The sequence below is a fragment of the Leuciscus leuciscus genome (assembly GCF_965113295.1).
Source record: "Leuciscus leuciscus genome assembly, chromosome: 6".
NCBI lineage: Eukaryota > Metazoa > Chordata > Actinopteri > Cypriniformes > Leuciscidae > Leuciscus > Leuciscus leuciscus.
The window spans coordinates 1,553,181-1,561,019 of NC_138730.1; positions in this window are offsets into that span (position 1 = coordinate 1,553,181).

Consider the following 7,839-nt stretch of genomic DNA (forward strand, 5'->3'; position numbering starts at 1 on the left):
TCCGGGGGGACGGAGATTCAGTAGCCTAGCTCCCATATTAGGAGGGACCTGCCATTTCGTGGCAGCTAATCAGTATCGTCCAACGTAGCAACCAATCACATGTAACTGGAAGTCAAGCGACAGCAGCCAATGGTCAATGCAAATCATGTAAAACCATGCTAGAACACTTTTTAAAACTTTTTAAAACTTTCTGGCTAGGCTTTTTCAAGCCAACTTAAAGTTTGTCTACGAACTTTACCATCTAGTTCAGGATTGTGGTCTATCATTCTGATTTCAGAACAACATTACATTTACATTTATTCATTTAGCTTTGTACAACAAATACACAGCCTGTTTCAACAGTTGCTGATTCATTAAAAAAAGACAAGAATGTATTAAAGTAGTAGGCTACTACAAATTTATAACTGATAGCAAAATATGATTTTAAATAAAGGTAATTGGTGAGACAAGTTCTTTTTTTCTTCTTTTAGACAGGACTTTCATTATTTAAGTTTAAATGTTGTATATTTAATATGTATAAAGAATATAAATACAATATGATTACATAGGCATTTCTTTCTGTATATTAATTATTTAACAAACATGTACACTCATCCATAAGTTATATTAATGTCTGAATGGAACCCATTTAGGCTACCCATGAGCATTAATACATAGAGGCAGGAAGAAGTATTTTAGAAACCAGCCTTTATTAATTAGTATTGCAGAGATGGGGTTTGGGGCTTTTTATTTTTATTCCACTCTTTATTTTACTTACCTTTTGTCTTCTGAATTCTCCTTACCATTGTCTCCTGTTCTTCCCTCAGACTCGTCCCCCAGAAACAGTCCCAGGCCCCAAACCCCATCTCTTAAAAATGAATAAAGGCTGGTTTCTACTTCTTCCTGCCTCTATGTATTAAAGGAGACATATCATGCTTTTAAATTGTTCCTTTTTACATATAAATCATACATTTGTAGTCTATATAAAGCGGAACTGCAATGCTTGGGTCTGAATTCCTCATTATTATAGCTCCACAGGCCCCTTTTCTACCCCTTTTCTAATGTGCTTCTGAAAGCAACTCGTTTTGGTGCGGTCTCTTTAAATAATATTGAGACACTTCATACCCCGCCCCCTCTCCAGGTTGTAGCGGTGACACTCGGTTCAACTCCACCCCGTTCGGCCATTTTTGTAGTCTGGTAGCAGAGATAGGATTATCTAGCGCACAGAAACTTTTATACACACGTTATTAACAAAATGTCAACAACGGAAGACTTGTCCAGCCAGCCTTACATGTTCGAGCCAGAGCCGGAGCGAGATGAAAATGAAGACGACGAACCTGCAGAACAACGTCTTCATATGGATGTATCGCAATGGCGTGTACTGTATTTACACATGAAACTTTGGTCTTCCGACCTTTTACCACCGTGTCGATTTATTTTGATTCATATGTCCGAGGGAGAGAGAGCAAGACAGCGTCTAGTTTGGAGACGGTGATGTCTTGTTTACACTTTCGCCTGGCTCTGAAGAGAGAGAGTGAGCGCGCGCGCGACCGGGTCTCTCTCTCTCTGCTCGTTCTTTCAGTTAAACATGCTCCTGTCACAAGCGCGGCAGTTCATCTAAATTAGACGGTGTAATGAAGCGTGTGGGTTACTACATCCAACAACCGAACATTTTAACTTACCCTCTCGTAACTTCTGCATCCTTTAGCTTGGACTACAAAATTGCAGCGAGAAATAATAATGGCGGATTGCTCGAAGTGTTGGGCCGGAAGTCAATGTCCTTATTTGGCAGTTCCGCTGCAAATACTGTGACGTAATAGTTCAAAAAACGTCATAGATAACAGAAAAATCTGAACCGGTTGAAAAATATGACCAAAACAGAATATAAAGATATCAACGAAGCACCTGAAGAGAATAATTTCATCTTTTCTCTACTTCTAAACACTCCAAATATACAACAAAATGCATTTAAGGGCTAAAAAAGTGCATTTAGCATGATATGTCCCCTTTAATGCTCATGGGTAGCCTAAATGGGTTCATTCAAACCTTAACATTAAGTATTTTACTGTTATTTGTCAACAAGATTCAACAAGACATTTTCACCTGGCTATACCCAATGGCAGGCTTGGGAGGGTTACTTTAAAAATGTATTCCGTTACAGTTACAAATTACTTCATAAAAAAAGTATTCAGTAACGTAATCCAAGTACTATACTATGAAAGTAATGTAACTGATTACTTTGGGATTACTTCTAGGTCACATATATAAATAAAGTCAAGCAAGAAGAAATATATATATATATTTTTTAAAGAATTTGGTCCAGTGTACAATATTTGCAAAATATACACACATGCCTGAAATATATTTATGTAAAGGGCTATACAGACATCTAGTGGCTAATGTAAGGTATTACAGATTATTTTGTTTTATTTTTAACCAAAAAATAAAAACTCAACATTTACATTTTTTACACAATCTACATATTAGTTTATTTTAAAATAGGCCTACATGTTGACTAAAGCCGTGATCTTTCTTAATTTGCCTGACTGGACGTGGGGCGTTGGCAGTGGGAGTTCCCCTACCTTACCTAGACAGCGAACATCCCGTTACGTGAGAAAAGATAAGAAAGGACATTTTGGGTACTAAAAAAGCTACTCTCCTAATTTCTACAAAATAGCAGCGGAATTTCCATGAATTAAAAGCGATTTTAACCGCAGGCAGCATCGTTTCTACTAGCAGCAGTGATTCAATATGCGTCTGAGGAGATCGTAGACAGCTGTTATTTGCACATGCACCAGCGGGTGGCACACGTGAGTCATTACTGGCAACAGTTACTGGCAACAGAACCAGGAACTACTGTACAATCAAGCAGCGCTTAATATAGTGTTGTTATGCCAAAATACTTATTTATTTAGTTTTAAATGAAACCATTGTAATCCTGAAAGTATTCCCCCTTTTTTCAAAATGTAACTATAATCTGATTACTATGTTTTTTGACGTAACTGTAACGGATTACAGTTACTGGATTTTTGTATTCTGATTACATAACGCCGTTACATGTATTCCGTTACTCCCCAACCCTGCCCAATGGTTAGATCTGTTGTGTTATTTATGCAAATTAGCATACGTAATTAGATTATGCACCGTTTGTCCATGTTAACAAACAATTTAAAAAACGTGTTATGTATTTTTTGTTTGTCTTGATATAAGTAATCAACTCAGTAATTTTCACGGTGATATCTAAAGGTTAAAAATTTTACCCTATTCACGTGAGAGAAAGAATGACTAGGCGTATGAATAGACTATATTTGGGTCTTTTTCTAAACTTTCCCCGAATGGGATTCTTCTGGGCTTTATTTCCTTACGGCATATTGAGGATACAAAATCAGTTGAGTTTGCTTCTGTTGCAATTTGTTCAACCTTTTTTCATAAAATGACTGGACTAATGTGTCAGTCTGCTGCCCACAAGGCTATCGGCACCAACTGTTTTTCTGCTTTGCACACTTGCATATCAGACATGTAAAATGGAAGTTTGTATCTACTAAGGAAGTGTTTTTGAAATTGTTTGCTCATCTGCAATTGGTCTGTAACAGACATTTAGAAGTTTATGTCTATTTATATGCTAAATCTATTCGTCTCTGTCTATCTGTCTATCTACTATTTCCAATCTGTTGGCAGAAAACCCTAGCAACCGCATAGCAACTATCCAGAATACCTATAAGCAACTGCAAAGCAATACTCTAGCAACCACCCCGGGTACCCTAGCAACCGCATAGCAACATATTAGCATTAAGAACAATAAAAAAAAAAAACCTATTTTTACCTATCTATTGAACATTCTATATTTTAACTTCAAAATTTGTTCTTTATGAACAATAATGAAACACTCAATCATGATGTAAATTTAATAAAACTAGTACTTGGCTTAAAGCATAATAGGAAACCACCCAGTATACACTTGAGTATGTAAATACAGAGAAGTAGATATGCCCCTAGTATTAACGTGTTTGCAATAGACACTGTCCCCTATCTCTCCTATAGGAAAGTAAAGCAACAATGCTTAACGGAGTCTAATAATATTACAGTAAGTGAGCGCTTTGTATTCACATTCTGCACATATTTTCTGACCAGTAACCTAAATACAGTAGTAAAGTTTTGCAAATTACAGAATCTATTAATTCAAAATAAACTTCTGGTATTTGTGTGGCAATAACCAATCTTTTTTCCAATCCACTATATTGACAAATATATTGCTCCAATAGGAAATTACATAAGGTTTAGTGCCAATATCTCTTTCAAAGATTGCACAAATAGACCTATTAGCCTACTAGAGTATGTAACAACAACTCTTGCCCACTGCTGTTGGAAGGGATCAAGTAAAGGAGGAAAAGTAAAAAGAGTCCTTTCACAACCTTTAAATCATGTAATAAGTCCTGTGGTTGTAGCATCAAAAACAATAGTGAATTGTCTAGGCCTAACAGGAAAATTAAATTTCTGCAAGAATTGATCATAAAGGACAATTTTCATTAAAATGATTGCGGACTAAAATAGTATTTTTTGTAAAAAAGAAAAAAGAAAAAAGAGCCTACCAGTTCTGAAAATAAGGACCTATTTTTAAAACTATTTTAAATTAAATAAGAATGTGTAGACAAATTGGGTTTATAAATATGAAACAAGCAAAAAGCATTTTTGATATAGCCGACCAATCAAAAAAAGAAGGCAGGGCTTCGCTGCTAAAAAAAAAAAAAAAAAAAAAAGCGCGAACCACGAAACTTCACTTTTAAGGTGCAGTGGTGCACAGCACGACGTTAGAGACTGCTGGTAAGTAGGGCCTACTATTCTTTTATTGTTTAAAAGCTGCTTTACAATAGCAATCAGTGATGGTAATTGCAAAATATTGAAAAAAATTATAGCCTATATTTCCGTGATTATGTATTTTTACAACGCATAACAATAAGAATGGGTTATTGTGTAATATTGTCAATGTTACAAAGTGTCCAAAACTAGGCTAGCTTTTATAAAAACTCTGATCACCCAGAGCTTGAAAACCCTGAGCACAGCTTTGGTCGGGACACAAAGTAATTTATATCTAACTCAAGAACTGCTTTTGGGTGTGCACAGAAAAAGAAGAGGCACAGAAGACGACGAAGGAGATCTAAATATCAGCGCCAAATGAAAGGTATGTTGCACTCTTAGTTTCTGGCATAGCTGAAATAGTAGCTGCTATACTCAGTGCGATGTTCCCGTGTTATTTTTTAAATTTAAGAGACCTGTGAAATAGTTTGCGGCCGTTTACCCGCCTTTTCTTGTTTTGTTATGTTATTCGGCCTATGTTTTTTTTAACATTCACTTCATTGGAATTATATGAAGCTTGGTAACTTTAGTGATTTTTTTTTTTGCTTGCAACCATGAAATCGCTAACATGACTAACGTTACAGAAGGCCAACACGGTCTTAAATAAATAAGATCTACATAGGACAATAGAATAGTAGGCCTATGACAATAAAGCAATTTTTAGGAACGTCATGCCCATAGGCCTATATTTTGCGTTCCCTCTTATTGTCCCGCTGGCATTGTTTCTAGAGCTCCGTACGTACGTTTACAATGGAGCGGTTCATTGAACTTGGACTCAGTCAAATATAAAGAAATGCGGTCGCTGCTTAACTCAAGTGAAATTGGCAATATTCACAGATTCGAACTTCCCGGATCAATAACTTAAGCTAAACGTTGTTAAAACACAAATGACACCTATTTACAATCACAGCAATGTAGACAACAAGCTACAACCCAATTTTTCTCAAAACGAGCTTTATAATATAAATTTGACTCTTTATAGGCTATACAGTATTTTTTTTTTTCGAATTAAACTGCATGCATAATTATGCAAGTTGCTATTTTGATCACATTTTTTCAAACCACATTTTACCAATCCCAAACCACATCAATATTAATTACTAGGCTACTATTAGTTTTGTATATAATGCATTATAAGTGGTATTTAATGATTAATGAAGGCTGTATGTTTAAAAAAAAAAAAACATAATTTTGGCATGCATAACAGTTGTATGCAGGTTTTGTTTTACAGGTAAAATGGGGCAAAAACGTTAAATGACAAACATTAATTAATGCCCAGTGAGAAGTATGCTAAACTAATGCACTAATACAACAAATTGCTACATTATGGCATGACCATTGGACATTGAAATGCTCACGGATTCAGAAGGGTCAGACAAAAACAGGTGAAGAAGAAAAGACGCATGTTAACTGCAAAATAATTAAGAATTAAGTGTGAAACCATCAGGAAACTTAAGTCTCCAGCGCCACCATTTTCCATAACTGCAACCTTCCTGGAGTGTCCATAAGTTCAAGGTGTCAGGTTCTTTACTTAGGTTCAGAATCGTAAAATATGACCCACATTTAATAATACTCAAAGCGGAAGTGTTGTAAAATAACTCATTTTTAATCAGCTTTATAGAGTGTTTGAGAGTGATTTTTGAATCACCAGCACTATATTGTTGTACAACTGTTTGAATAATTTATCTTCCAGATTATTGGCAATAAGTTTGTTAAAGGGTTAGTTCACGCAAAAATGAAAATTCTATCAGTAATTACTCACCCTCATGTTGTTCCAACCCCGTAAGACATTCGTTCATCTTCGGAACACAAATTAAGATATTTTTGATTAAATCTGAGAGTTGGCTCACTCCTCCATAGGCTTCTAAGGGACTGAAACTTGCTGGCCCAGAAAATGTATTAAAGACATCGTTAATATAGTCCAAGTGACTACAGTGGCTCAATCTTAAGTTTATCAAGCGATGAGAATACTTTTTGTGCGCAAAAATAAAATAAAAATAACGACTTTATTCCACTATTCATTTCCTTCTCTCTGGGCCTCGAGTGAGTTCACGTAGTGTTTTAGCGCAGCGCGTCTGTTTTGCACGTCACCACGTAGGCTCACTATTGGCCGACGCTGGTCATGTGTGTGAGCGCTGCGCTAAAACACTACGTGAACTAACTCGAGGCCCAGAGAGAAGGAAATGAAAAGTGGAATAAAGTCGTTAATTTTGTTGTTTTTGCGCACAAAAGTATTCTCGTCGCTTGATAAACTTAAGTCTTTAAGTCCGTCTTTCTCATTGTTACTAACAACTCACACCATGACCCCCTCATCACTGGCGCTGTTGAACTGGTGCTGGTACATAGAGTCACTGTGCTGTGGGGGCTCCTGGAATGTGACTGGGAACCCCTTCATTGAATAACCATATTTAATAGCTGTAATAATATTACAGACTGTTATACACAGTCCTTTAAACTAACTAAGTCTTATTGTCTTATTTCTGGATTCTTACAGTGAACGTTTACAGCAGGTTGCTTCAATGCTCGCAAGGGTGTCAGGTCTTTTAAATGACCAATCCTTATTGGAAAATCCGACTTCTTCTCCCCCTCCTTCCACTGCAAACGTCCTCCCTCCTAATTCTGCTCCTACTAACCAGATGCTCTCGAGCCCCCTCACACAAGCCAGCAGCACTCCAGTCCCGTATCCACCTATTGCACACACTCCTCCCCATCCCCACATGCTTGCTCCTTCTCTGTCTTCATTTTCTAATCAGTCCTGTCCACTCCCACCTTTTGCAAATCCTTCAACCCATGCTCCCTTTGTACTGGCTCCTCAAACATCTACATCAACCACACTCTCAAGGCTTTTCCAAAGTCCATATCCTCGAAGCAGAGTAAGACGAAGCAGCCTTTTTAACAAGCCAGTGTGTGGGCCATGGGAGCATGTTTTCTTCGGGTGTGCGCTAAGATCTACAGATGCAGTTCCAACAGCGGAGGAGACCCTGATCCTACAAAGAAATGGACTTG